The sequence below is a fragment of the Cervus elaphus genome, chromosome 22, assembly GCF_910594005.1.
Source record: "Cervus elaphus chromosome 22, mCerEla1.1, whole genome shotgun sequence".
Taxonomy (NCBI): Eukaryota; Metazoa; Chordata; class Mammalia; order Artiodactyla; family Cervidae; genus Cervus; species Cervus elaphus.
In genome coordinates this window covers 10,040,776-10,055,191 of record NC_057836.1, presented here as the reverse complement: position 1 = coordinate 10,055,191, position 14,416 = coordinate 10,040,776, and the positions used below count along the sequence as shown (strand labels likewise).

The 14,416-nt window shown below is 47.2% G+C and overlaps 1 protein-coding gene across 4 annotated transcripts in view; it reads right to left on the bottom strand.

Moving 5' to 3' along the window:
- The window catches only part of PLA2G6 (phospholipase A2 group VI), a 57,170-nt gene extending 54,732 nt beyond the window's left edge, over positions 1-2,438 (bottom strand). For 2 of the 4 annotated variants that reach the window (XM_043881708.1, XM_043881709.1), the window contains exon 1: positions 2,320-2,438. The gene's annotated coding sequence lies outside the window, so the exon portion shown is untranslated. The remainder of the gene's footprint in view (positions 1-2,319) is intronic. The other 2 variants (XM_043881705.1, XM_043881707.1) reach the window with 2 other exon arrangements.
- Between the last annotated feature and the right edge of the window lie 11,978 nt (positions 2,439-14,416).

Here is a 14,416-nt window from a genome sequence, read left to right as displayed (position 1 = left end):
TTAGAGAAAGACAAATATCATATGATATCATTTATATGTGGAATTTTCTTTAAAAGAGCGGTACAAATAAACTTATTTACAAGACAGAGATAGGATCGCAGATGTAGAAAACAAACTTACAGTTACCAGGGTTAAGGGGAGGGGAGGGATAAGCTGGGAGATTTAGATTGACATATACACACTACTATATATAAAACAGACAAGGACCTACTGCATAGCAGAGAGAACTCTATTCAGTACTCTTAAACAAGACTGGAGATACATATATATATGTACTTATAACTGATTGACTCTGCTTTACACTTGAAACTAACACATTTTAATCAACTACGCGTGCATGCATGCTAAGTCACTTCAGTCGTGTCGGACTCTTTGTGACCCTATGGACTGTAACCCACCAGCCTCCTTTGGCCATAGGACTCTCCAGAAAGGAATACTGGAGTGGGTTGCCATGCCCTCCTCCAGGGAATCTTCTCAACCCAGGGATCAAACCCGTGTTTCTTATGTCTCCTGCATTGAGGCGGGTTCTTTACCACTAGTGCCATCTGGGAAGCCCATAAATCAACTATACTCCAATAAAAATTAAAAAAAAAAAAAAGTGTGAAGCTCATGACACAAGGTTTCCCCTTCACCACAGCTCCCACTTTCTCCCTACACACACCCAGTATATATGTGCAAACACACACACATTTAAATTCCCCTTTCCTCTATCTCTTGGTGATGTCATTCTGCTGAGAAGGAAATTCCCTTTGCAGGTGACTGTCATTTAACAAGAAAGTAGCCCACAGAAGGGAGAAAAAGTGCCCTGGGCACTGAGACAACAGTAGGGACCCTTACAGAGCAGAGCAATCACCCCACAGACTCTGGCGTTATATAAAGTACTATATTCAGATTTCAGCTCCAACCACATCAATCAGTGTGAATCAGGCAGCTCAACTGCCTTCCTTATTATGTTAAATGGGAATAACATTGGCTAGAAGGTAGCCTAGAACATAGTAAACAGTTCACTAATATTTCTTAAATAAGGAGGAATGAATGAATACATGGTAAAAGAGCCCGACTCATGGCAGATGGTCAATAAATCTGCCAAATGCTAAATGAAAGACTTGTCTTTCCCTCCTTGATTTTTCATTTCATCCCCTCCCCTTTCCTGCTGATGACACAACAGCAAACCCATGCATTTGTACAGGGTCATGCTGTTTACAAAGCTTTGCTTTCAACATTTTCTCAAACTTTGAACCTCATGGCAGGTTTAGGAGGGCAAGAAATACAATCCCCCTGTCACAGATGAGGCAACTGAGACTCAGACAGGAAACAGCCTACCAACTCCAGGAAATTTTTAAGGCAGGGACAATAACAAAAACACTGCATTCAGCCCCAGGGTGGAGCATCTGTGTTGCCAAACCAAACCTGCCTGACATCCTGTTGGGTGGGTAAGAGGGCAGGTGAGGGAAAGACTCAGAAGTTTAGGGGAAGGGAAAGTATTTGTTTTGGGGTCATGTGAGTAGTCCATTAAAAAAAAGGAGGGGGGGCACAGATCCCTGTTCCACACCCACTGGCCTGCCTGTTGCAGTCACATGGTCACAAAGGTCACACACTTTCTGTCATCAGCTTCCAAGTCACCGGTGGGCACAGGGGGTGGACACAGGTTTGGGGGACAGGGAGAACTCTGGGGTAACAGGCTAGCGGAAAGGAGGGAGCACGCGGGAAAGCAGGCAGCGATGAAATCTGGAGGCACATGGGAGATAATAAGCAGGGAGAAGCAGGAGGTCAGAAAAGCGGATGCATGATGGAGAACACGGAGAGACAGATACAGTAGAGAGGTGAAGTGGGGAATCGGGTAGGAACACACTGAGGCGGACAAATCAAGAGCACTTAGAAAGGCACAGGAAGGAAACTGCGGACAATGAATGGGAACCAAACTGAAAGCTGGGAGCACTAAGAGACGCAGAGTCGGGGGAATGAAGGGAAGGGGCTGACTCAAGCAGGAAGTGGGGGATAGAGGAGAGACGCCCAGGGAAGACGCGCTGAGGAGGGGGTACCCAGGGTCGGACCTGAGTCCCTGAGGGAACACACAGGTTAAGAGATGAGACGGAAGCGGTCACAGGATGGGAGTTGGGGACGGTCGGGGATCAAAGGGTGGAAGCTGGAGGCACTAAGGGGGCAATCAGGGTTAATGGAGGACAGGCCTCAGGATCGGTGAACAAGCGGGGGGCCCGAAGGACTGTCCCAATGAAGCCCAAGGAGTCTGGGGCGTAGAGGATGTTTGGGAAAGGGCCCCCCCCTCCCTGGCCCCGCCTTCCCAGCGCCGTCACTCACCTCGGCTGACTCAGCACTTCGGCTTCCTTCCACTTCCGCAAACAGACGGCTCCAGGCCACGTGACAACCCGGCCGCTGCTCTCCGCCAATCACTGAAGCCTGTGCTTCGCGAGAGTAAGGCGGGGGCTGGGCTCCGCCATGTTTTATAACTGCCCAATGGAAGGGGCTCCCATCGCCGAGGGAGGCCGGGCTTTGGGCTGGAGCCAATCCTCGGCGGCGGGGCGTGGCCACGGCTGTGAGAGGAGAAAGATCCGCGTGACGGCTCCCGGGCAGACATGTTAATGTCGGGCGGGAGTCTCAGTGTTCTCGACCCTACCCCTCCTGAAACGATCAGAGGCCTGAAGGCTGAACGTGATTTAAACTACGGCTCGTAAAGATAAAAATAAAACCAGCAAAGATGTGCAGGGCATAACAAGCAGGAAACTGCTTTGATTTTGCCGTGTTCCTACAAGCTAAGGTTGCCAAATTTAGCAAATGGATTAAATTTGGGTTTCAGCTGAACAAAAAATGATTTTTTTTAGTATAAGCAAAAAATCCTAGGTGTAGTTATGCTTTAAAAATTGTTCCTTGGTTGTTCCCGGCAGCTCCACCCCAAGACAATCTCAGGGAATATCTCAGCGCTTTTAGTAGAAACTTGGGCAAATGAAAGCTGTGATAAACCCGGACAGCATATTAGAAAGCAGAGACATTACTTTGCCAGCAAAGGTCTGTCTAGTCAAAGCTATGGTTTTTCCAGTAGTCATGAATGGATGTGAGAGTTGGACCATAAAGAAAGCTAAGGGCGGAAGAATTGATGCTTTTGAACTGTGGTGTTGGAGAAGACTGTTGAGAGTCCCTTGGACTGCAAGGAGATCAAACCAGTTAATCCTAAAGGAAATCAGCCCTGAATATTCATTGGAAGGACTGATGCTGAAGCTGAAGCTCCAATACTTTGGCCACCTGATGTGAAGAACTGACTCAGTGGAAAAGACCCTGATGTGGAGAAAGATTGAAGTAGGAAGAGAAGGGGATAACAGAGGATGAGATGCTTGGATGGCATCAGCAACTCGAATGGACATGAATTTGAGCAAGCTCTGTGAGTTGGTGATGGACAGGGAAGCCTGGTGTTGGACCCATGGGGTTGCAAAGAGTTGGACATGACTGAGCGACTGAACTGAACTGGGCAAATGACTTGGACTCTGCGAACTCCTCATCTGAGAAGTAAGCACAGGGTTATTATGATGACTAGAAATAAATAAGACCCGGTGCCTGCACAATACTGGGATTTCAATAAATGGCAGTTGTTATGATTAGTAATGCTGAGAATGCTTTAAAAAGAAGGGAGGAGGCTGGAGTTTAGTCACAGTTCTGCTTCTGACTGAATAGATCATGTCTCCTCTCTGGTCTGCCAGGCTTAGTTGGACAAGTTTTCTTCCCTTAACGATTCCCCAACTCTAGATCTAGATAAATTCTCCAAACTGCTCTCTGTTGGCCTGGGAAAAGTGATTGCTGTTTGGCATTTCTGTGAATAGAAAAATATTTCTGCCTGTCTGTCCCAAGATATTAATTCCTGGACTGGGGGCTGCGAATGCCATGGGGACAACATTTAGTTAAGAATCCAGACAAGTTAATAAGACTAAGGACAGTAACTACTATTTGTACAGAGCTTTATCAGTTACAAAGTAACGTGACTTCATATCTATCATCTGGAGAATATAGTTACTCTTATTCCTACTTTCACAAGTGAAGAAACTTCTTTTAAACAAAGATTAAAATTTTGTTAAGAAGTGTCAGCTTTGAGTTGAGAAAATGGGAAGAAGACTCAGAATTCTCAATGAAAACATCTTGCCCTCCACACCTCAAACAATTGACATTAAAATGATGGTTATCAGGGAGCTTGCAAAAGGTTGGGTGTTCCACCTACTGCTGAGCAATCTGACCTGAGAAACCTCATAGGTTCAACAGGATGGGTCCCATTCTTCAGCAAATACGCTCCTGTACTCAAAGTGAGTCTACAAGGCAGGTTTGGCAACACAAACACACAGCTGAATCTGAAATGCAGAAAAGGCAAAGGGAGAGAGATCAGTCACCTGGATCAATCTTCAGAAACACTCTTAAGATCCACTAAAGAAATTAATAAAATAGAGTCAAAAGAAAGTAATAAATAGAAGAAAATGATACAATATGTTCAACGCCTGATGAAATTGAGTGCCCCTCCCATAAGGTATTTCTGGTGCAAACTGTTAAATGAGTGGATTTAGCAAGAGATGAAGAATAAGGAGTTAGTAGGTAGCACTGAGTGAGCAAGCAGTGGAAACGGAGGGGCTAGTAATACGGAACCCTTTGGGTTTCTGCTGGATTTTGCATCAGAGCAGTTCAAGTCAAAGAGCTGCTCTGAGGGGCTGTCTAGGCCCTGCAGCTAAAATCACCCCAGAGCCCAAAGGGTCGAGCAAGTACCCTCCCTCAGGCTGAAATTAACTAGCGTGCTCACAGTGCAGTTTTACACTTTTAACTTGTTTGATCCTCACAACAATCCTGAGAAATAATTCTAATATCTCTAGTAGACAGAGAAACCAAGATTCTGTGCAGGGAGATGATTTAGAGAGTCGCATGTCTGTGAGAAGCAGATCTGGAATCAAGACCTGTCTTGACTTTTCTTTCCCTAAACTATAGGAGGACCCACTGTGTGTCAGGCAGTGTTCTTGGTGCTGAGGAAATCATAGTGAAAACAGTAGACTGAAATCCCTGCCCTCACGGTGTGCACAGTTGCAGGGGAAAGATAGACAGTAATCAGGCTACAGAAGTCAGGCATAAGAGTGTTTTGCCAAAGTCTTTGGGTGAAGTGTCATGATATTAGCATCTTTCCAAAATCTAGTGTGTTGAATCTGGGGTTTGTACATGAGTGCCTTTGTACTTTTCCTTCCATTTTCTGTGTGTTTGAACATTTTTATAGTTAAAGAGCTGGGAAAAGATACAGTGTGTTAGACGGTGACAAATGCTATGGGGTAAGAGCAAGGAGGGGAGATGGAGCATTAGAGTTTTAAAAGAGTGGCCAGGGAAGGCCTGATTGAGAAAGGAAACATTTAAATAAAAGCCTGAGGGAGGGATTTCCATGGTGGTCCAGTGATTAAGACTCATTGCTCCCAATGCAAGGGACCTGGGTTTGATCCCTGGTCAGGGAACTAGATCCTGCATGCCTCAACTAAGACCTGAGTGCTGCCACATAGTTCAGCTCAGTCACTCGATTGTATCCGACTCCTTGTGACCCCATGGACTGCAGTGTTCCAGGCTTCCCTGTCCATCACGAACTCCCGGAGCTTGTTCAAACTCGTGTCCAAGTAAATAATGTCAAATAAATGAACGTTTAAAAAGAAACAACAAAAAACCTGAAGGAGATGAGGGCGCAAGCCCTGTAATAACCCAGGAGAGAATGTTCTAGATGGAGGGAAGAGGAAGAGCAAAGGCCTTGAGGCAGAAGTTTCCCACATTCCACAAGGTGCAGCCAAAACACACACACACACAGAACACCAACTTGGAGGGAGAAGTGCCGTCACAGAGGGAGGTGCGGGCAGCCATCCCTCCTGTGAGGGCAGGAGCCTGAGTCCCCCTGGGGGTTATTCTGGAAGCTCGAGGAAGAAGAAAGCGACCTGTGGACTGGTATTGAAAGACAAGCTGAAACTGGGGAGGGAGTTTCCTGTTGAGGGGTCTGCAAGAACTGAAGTGTGGGGGTACAGAAAAGCTCAGAGAGGGTGGTGAGAGCTGAGCAGGTAAGGGAGGCAAGAGACCAGACCTAGAAGATCTGTGAAAAGAGTCTGAACTTTGTTCTGAAGGCAGTGGGGAGCCATGGAAGCTTCTGAGTACAGGAGTGTCCTGAGCAAACTTAGGTTTTCATCTTCCATGTGGAGGCAGGTTTAGAAGGTGCTGGAGGCAAGGAGACCAGGCAGGAGGCTGTTGCCAACGTCCAGGAAGAAGGTTGCTGTGACTTGAACTGAGGCCACAGATGAGGGGAGAGAGTGAAGACAGAGGGCACTATGGAGATGAGAGCACGTCACAGGGACCTGGTGATGGGTTAGCTGTGGGAGGGAGGGAAGGGGAGGAGACAGGCATGGTGGCCTGGTTCCTCTCTAGGGTGACTGAGTGGAAGGTGGTATCACTGGACAGTTTGAGAAATACAGGGGGTGCTCTTGGGATGGAAGGGGGACAGTGATTGGCGTTGTGACTGTGGGCGTTGGCTGTTTGGGGAGAGAGGAGGACAGGGGGAAATCCACACCTACTGTGTGGATGTTTGAGCAGATCTGGCCCCTGAGAAACAAGAAGTGAGCCGCTGAGAGATTTGGGATTCATCAGCATCAGATGCCACCTGAACTTCTGAAAAGGAATAAGATTCCCTTGGGAGAAGAGACACAGGCATCACCGATCACTGAGAGGTTGAGAGAAACCAGGGATGCAGACTGAAAAAGGAGGAGGGAAACCTTGGAATGCAGGAGGCAGCGTGTATCCAAAGGAGGAGAGGAGAAAGCAGCAAGGTCCAGAGCTGCCAAAAGACGAGATAGATTAGGAGGGGAAATGGACCCTGGGATTTAGCAACAAAGAGGTGGTGGGGACCTCAGCAAGGGTCCCTTCAGAGGACTGTGGGGGCAAGACTCAGGCTGGGAGGGGCAGGGAAGGGAGGGCTCTGAGGGAATGATTGAAGATAACTCAAGGGTTTGGCCATAAGGGTTTGACTTCCTTGGTGACTCAGACGGTAAAGCATCTGCCTACAATGCGGGAGACCGGGGTTCGATCCCTGGGTTGGGAGGGTCCCCTGGAGAGGGAAATGGCAACCCACTCCAGTATTCTTGCCTGGACGGAGGATCCCATGGATGGAGGATCCTGGCAGGCCCAAGTCCATGGGGTCGCAAAGAGTCAGACACGACTTCACTTTTAGCCATAAAAGGGAAGAAAAGGCAAAGGTGGGGCTGGGGTGGCAGACGAGTGAAGGGGGTGGGGGGTTAGAGATAACGGCCACATGGTCAGGGCTGAGAGAGAAGACAGGAGCGAGAGGGTGGGCATGAGCCTCCAGAAAGGAGAAGAGGTGGCTTTGGGGCTGGAGGAGGGACAGCTTATGCCAGGACAGGGAGGGAAGGGACAAACAGTGCAGGGAGCTGAGGCTGGCCTCGAGGGTGGTCCTGCCCCTCCTCAGTGGGGGCAAGGATGAAGGGGGATTGGAGAAGGGAGAGGGATGATTAGGGCCCCCAAGCACCCGGTTGTGTCTGGAGAATGAGCTTAAAGCAGACTGTTGTGGGTGTTCACGGTGGTTGTTTCTCTCCGAAGCCCAGAGCAGCTGGGGTGCAGAAGGGCAGAAGACAAACTGGAGGTGCCCAGGGTTATGGGTTTACAAGCTCTGGGCATGGAGGGGACTCAGGCTGCTAGTGGCACATATGCAAGTATGTTGAAGCTGTTGAGGGAAAAGGTTTTAAAGGGAAAATATGTTGGAGGGAGGGAGAGGGCCCAAAAGTATCAGTTTGCAAAGTACATGAATAGACAGTTCACAGAGAAGAAACCCAACTGATGACTAAAAGAATGTAACCAAGCTTATTCATATTCAGAGAAATGTAAATTTAAATAAAACAATGTTATTTGCATAGAAAATTCAGTTCAGTTCACTCGCTCAGTCGTGTCCAACTCTTTGAGACCCCCATCGACTGCAGCACACCAGGTTTCCCTGTCCATCACCAACTCAGGGAGCTTGCTCAAACTCATGTCCATCAAGTCACTGATGCCATCCAACCATCTCATCCTCTGTTTTCCCCTTCTCCTCCCACCTCCAATCTTTCCCAGCATCAGGATCTTTTCCAGTGAGTCAGTTCTTCCCATCAGGTGGCCAAAGTATTGGAGCTTCAGCTTCAGCATCAGTCCTTCCAATGAATATTCAGGACTGATTTTCTTTAGGATCTCCTTGCAGTCCAAGGGACTCTCAAGAGTCTTCTCCAACACCACAGTTCAAAAGCATCAATTCTTTGGTGCTCAGCTTTCTTTATGGTCCACCTATCACATTCATACATGACTACTGGAAAAACCATAGCTTTGACTACACAGACCTTTGTTGGCAAAGTAATGTCTCTGCTTTTTAATATGCTGTCTAGGTTAGTCATAGCTTTTCTTCCAAGGAGCGAACATCTTTTAATATCATGGCTGCAGTCACCATCTGCAGTGATTTTGGAGCCCAAGAAAATAAAGTCTGTCACTCTTTCCATTGTTTCCCCATCTATTTGCCATGAAGTGTTGGGACCGGATGCCATGATCTTCAGCTTTTAAATGTTGAGTTTTAAGCCAAAATTTTCACTATCCTCTTTCACTTTCATCAACAGGCTCTTTAGTTCCTCTTCGCTTTCTGCCTTAAGAGTGCTGTTGGTAGGAATGCAAACTAGTACAGCCACTATGGAGAACAGTGTGGAGATTCCTTAAAAAACTAGAAATAGAACTGCCATATGACCCAGCAATCCCCCTCGGGCATACACACCGAGGAAACCAGAATTGAAAGACACGTGTACCCCAGTGTTCATCGCAGCACTATTTATAACAGCCGGGACATGGAAGCAACCTAGATGCCCATAAGCAGATGAATGGATAAGGAAGCTGTGGTACATATACACGATGGAATATTAGTCAGCCATTAAAAAGAATACATTTGAATCAGTTCTAACGAGGTGGATGAAACTGGAGCCTATTATACAGAGTGAAGTAAGCCAGAAAGAAAAACACCAATACAGTATACTAATGCATATATATGGAATTTAGAAAGATGGTAATGATAACCCTGTATGCGAGACAGCAAAAGAGACACAGATGTAGATGTATAGAACGGTCTTTTGGACTCTGTGGGAGAGGGTGAGTGTGGAATGATTTGGGAGAATGGCATTGAAACATGTATATTATCATATGTGTAACAAATCGCCAGTCCAGGTTCGATGCATGATACAGGGTGCTTGGGGCTGGTGCACTGGGATGACCCAGAGGGATGGGGTGGGGACAGAGGTGGGAGGGAGGTTCAGGATGGGGAACACATGTACACCCATGGCGGATTCATGTCAATGTATGGCAAACCAATACAATATTGTAAAGTAAAAAAAAATAATAATAATAAAGATCACTTACAATCCAAAAAAAAAAAAGAGTGGTGTCATCTGCATATCTGAGGTTATTGATATTTCTCCCTGCAATCTTGATTCCAGCCTGTGCTTCATCCAGCCTGGCATTTCGAATGATGTACTCACATATAAGTTAAATAAGCAGGGTGACAGTATACAGCCTTGATGTACTCCTGTCCCAATTTGGAACCAGGCCGTTGTTCCATGTCCAGTTCTAACTGTTGCTTCTTGACCTGCATACAGATTTCTCAGGAGACAGATCAGGTGGTCTGGTATTCCCATCTCTTGAAGAATTTTCCACAGTTTGTTGTGATCCACACAGTCAGAGGCTTTGGCGTAATCAGTAAAGCAGAAGTAGATGTTTTTCTGGAACTCTCTTGCTTTTTCGATGATCCAAGGATGTTGGCAATTTGATCTCTGGTTCCTCTCCCTTTTCTAAATCTAGCTTGAATATATGGACGTTCTCGGTTCACAAACTGTTGCAGCTTTGCTTGAAGAATTCTGAGCATTACTTTGCTCCTGTGTGAGAAGAGTGCCATTGTGCAGTAGTTTGAATATTCTTTGGCATTGCCTTTCTTTGGGATTGGAATGAAAACTGACCTCTTCCAGTCCCGTGGCCACTGCGGAGTTTTCCAAATTTGCTGGCATATTGAGTGCAGTACTTTAACAGCATCATCTTCTGGGATTTGAAATAGCTCAACAGGAATTCCATCACCTCCACTAGCTTTGTTCGCAGTGATGCTTCCTAAGGCCCACCTGACTTCACACTCCAGGATGTCTAGCAGAACTGAAAAAATGAGACCACCCCGTGCTGGTGAAGTGGCATTGAAACACTCATATTCACAGAGGTGGTGAGAGCCTTTATTCACTGGCATGTTCTGAGCAGTGGCATCGCCTCTCTAAGCCTCAGTTTGCTCGTCTGCACAGTGGGGACAAGAAAGACACCTCATAGAGTTTTGTGAGATAAAAGATTCACAGAGGAAATGTCTCATAAACAGGACAACAAATAGGATTTGTTCTAATTTATTTTTCTCTTTGTTGGCTTTCCCAGTGTCTCAGAGGGTAAAGAATCCGCCTGCAGTGTGGGAGACCTAGGTTCGATCCCAGGGTTGGGAAGACCCCCTGGAGGAGAGCATGGCAACCCATTTGAGTATTCTTGCCTGGAGAATCTCCATGGACAGAGCAGCCTGGTGGGGGGCCCATGGGGTCGCAAAGAGTCGGACATGACTGAGCGACTAAGCACACACAGGCAGTCTGTTGCCCAGACCCAGGACCCCTGCAGACAGCAGCCCAGTGTAGGGACACCATCTGTCAGGCCCCCCCTCCCCCACCCAGTTTTCTTATGATTTAAAAGTAGGAGGGAAAAAGAGGGGGAGGATTCCTCCCACAGGAGGAGTGGCCCAGGTGAAACAGTTCATTTCTCTCCAGCAAAGCCCAGGGTTTTTCCTGACGGGGCAGTGGCAGAGAGCATGGCCCCTGAGTCAGATCAACCCGAGTTCAAGTCCTCCTCTTGCCAGGGACTAGCTGTGTGATGGTGGGCGAGTTTCCTCACCTCTCTGGGTTTCAATTTCCTCACCTGCAACATAGCGATGACAATACCTAACTTCTAAGATGGGGAGAGGGTTTAAGGGGAACAGGCACCCCATAGCCAGCAATGGGAGGACTCCCAAGGCATTTGGTGAACCCATAAACCTGATGGGGCTGATCATTTCTGTATCACATTCCACCTCACTGGAGAAGGATACTGTAAGAAAGAGACATCAAAGTTATGAAGACACTAAAATGTGATGAAAGTACAGATAATTTTTTTGATGATTGGTTTGTTTAGCAGCAGCAGAAGAGATATTCTATGGGAAAATATATATTATATAAATAGGTCTTAGGCATTTAGCGCAGTGTCTGGCTCAAAGGAAGCATTTCATAAACATAATAGACATAAGTAGAGTCAGAAGTAATAAGCAATGGGACTTCCCTGGGGGTCCAGTAGCTAAGACTGCACACTCTCAATGAAGGGGCCCCACGGTTTGATCCCTGGTCCGGGAACTAGTTCCCAGTTCAGAACTAGATCCCAAATGCCACAACTAAGACCCGGCACAGCCAAATAAATATTTTAAAAAGAAGAAGAAAAAGAAGTGATAAGCAGTAGTAAGAAACTGGTAGAAGGCATCTGAGGGGCTTCCCAGGTGGCTCAGTGGTAAAGAATTCTCCTGCCAATGCGGGAGATGCAGGAGACTTGGGTTGGATCCCTAGGTCAGGAAGACCCTCTGGAGGAAAAAATGGCAATCCACTCCAGTATTCTTGCTGGGATAATTCCATGGACAGAGGAGCCTGGTGGGCTACAGTCCATACAGTCACAAAGAGTTGGATGCAACTGAGCGACCGAGCATACATACACGCACACATGGTGTATGTGATGGGTGGAGGAGCTGGGACAAGATAAGGTGCCTGAAGGTGCTGAAAGGGATGCCTCTGATGATCACTCCCACCAGGTAGAGGGATCCGTGGGAAATGTGGGACCTGGCCCAACTGATGGAGCCACCCTGCAAATCAAAGCAGGGAAGGCCCGAGGGTCCAGGGGCAGGAGCTCATGGGGGCCTGGAAATCAAATCTCAGGGCAAGAAGGGTCTCCAGAAAACATCCAAGGAGGGAAAACTTAAAACCAGCCCAGGTGTCCTCCGTGGCAGCCTGGCTTCTGATGGTTTACAAGGTAGGACACCCTGCAGAGTCAAGTTTCATTTGAAGAAAGTTCACTGTGGTTTGAGGTTGTTGAAAAACCACTGACCTGATTCTACACTCTCACTCTGCAGGTGGGAAAGACTGAGGCTGGGAGGAAGGAATGCCCCACTCTGGGGGCAGCCGGGGTGAGTTCCGAGCCGCAGCCCCTGGCTTGGGTCAAGCTTGGTTACTGAGCAACTGCTATTAGGCAGAGCACCCACTGTGGGCCAGGGCCCCGCCAGGACCTGGTGCAGTGCTATTTGGTATTTTGGACCCTCAGGCAGGTGAGCAGAGACTAGCTGGGCCGGTTGACGGTCTGCTGGACCTTGCTGGCAAAGGGCGGCTCCCTCCCTGGGCACAGGCCACAAGGTTCCTCCCTGTTGACAGGAGGAGGGGTCTCCGGGCAGGGTGGGGTCCCCACTGGCTTTGCGTCACTCATCTGGGGGAGAAGCAGGTTTCTCAGAGGGAGTGTCCTAGGGGACTCCAGAGGACTCATCTCTCTCTAACCCAGTATTTATTTACTGATCTCTTATTGCGTACTAGGCACTGCACCCAATGCTTCTCAGGGCGAACCCAATAAATTGTTTCATAAGCCACAGAGCAAGCACTATTATCAACAGTAAACCCAGTTTAAAAAGGAGGCAGAGAGTGGTTAAATCACTCAGTTGTGGGGGGTGGGGGCGGCGAGGGGTGAGGCTGGGATTTGAGCTTGTAGGCTGACTTGAGAGCCCCTACTTGGAACAAGCAAAGAAACAAAATCTTACTTTTTTAATTAAAACAAAACTTGCAGGAACAATATCTAATTTCTATATGCTCTTCACCCAGATTCCTCAGTTGTTAATATTTTATCACATTTTATCTATAATCCACCTTTCCACTCCATTTGAGAGTAAATTGCAGACAGATGCCCCTTACTTCTGAACACGTCAGTGTTTTGGTTTTTAATGTTTTGTTTATGTATTTGTTTGGCTACGCCAGGTTTTAGTTGAAGCATATAGGATTTTTTTTAAGTTGTGGCATGTGAACTCTTAGTTGCAGCATGTACATAAGCTCTAATTCCCTGACCAGGGATCAAATATGGGCCCCAGCATTGAGAGTGTGGAGTCTTAGCCACTGGACCACCAGGGAAGTCCCTATCTTTCTTTTTACTTGAAGGTGGAGCTTTCTCTTCTCTTTATTTATTTATTCATATTATATGGACTCATGGATTCTTCTCTTATTCAGCAGGTCATAACCCATGTTTACTGTTATTTCTTCTGATGCTCAAATTGTCCCAAATTTGGCCGTTAGGAACCGCTTCAAGCCAGAGAGCTCCCACTTTTAAATATGACATTGCACCATGTCCCTTGACCTTGACCAGAAAGGGAGCCACATCTGCAGGGAGCAGTCCCTGCTGGGTGGCTCCTGAAACTCTGACCCCCTAATTCAGGCAGGCAGGAGATGGGAGAATTTAGGTTTCATGGTGTCTAGGAGTGTTGTGCAGATCCACTGGGGGTTCATTCATTAGTCGAACACCTACTATGGCCTCAGCTTTCGAAAACTCATTGAAAATGGAGGGTAGAGAAAAAGAACAATCACAATTGTGCTGTTTCTAAAACTGAGAACTTTGGTACTCCAAGAGGTAGCGTGAGTGGCTCTCTTAGCTATGTAGATATAAGGCAAGGGACAATTTTTGAGGGGAATACTTTGCCAGACATAGCTGCTGCAACATTTGGTCACTTGGGAAGCTAGTGGGCCCACTTGTATATGAAACCCAGGCCTTTGGGAGGTAAGGGATAGCTGTCACAATTCCCGGTGGACCATCGCTCATAGGTGAGGAAGCAAAGCAAGAGCTCTGAAATCAAGGGAAGGGGGAGCCTTGCTGGTGACCACAGAAAGACCTCCTAGTTGGGAAGGTCCTGGTCCTTCTCAGTAAAATAATGTAGGTGCTGTGATGTCCATTTCATAGAACAGATGGCTCCTGGAGCAACAGCAGGTACTTCAGGCAATGGAAACACCATGAGCAAAAGAAAAGAAGGAACTGGGACACTCCCCCATTTTGCCCCCAAAGCCACCTCTTTTGGGGTGGCTGAATACATCCCTGAATGTATTCATCCCTGAATACAGGCCCTGAATACATCCCCCACATTTATACTGGGCCTCACCCAGTTGGGCTGAATCCCAAATGTCTAGACCAGGAATTAGGTCTGGGTTATAACTCCAGTTCTTATACTTCCTGGCTGGGTGACTTTGGAAAGTCACTTGACCTCTCTGAGCCTTCACTCATTTATTTC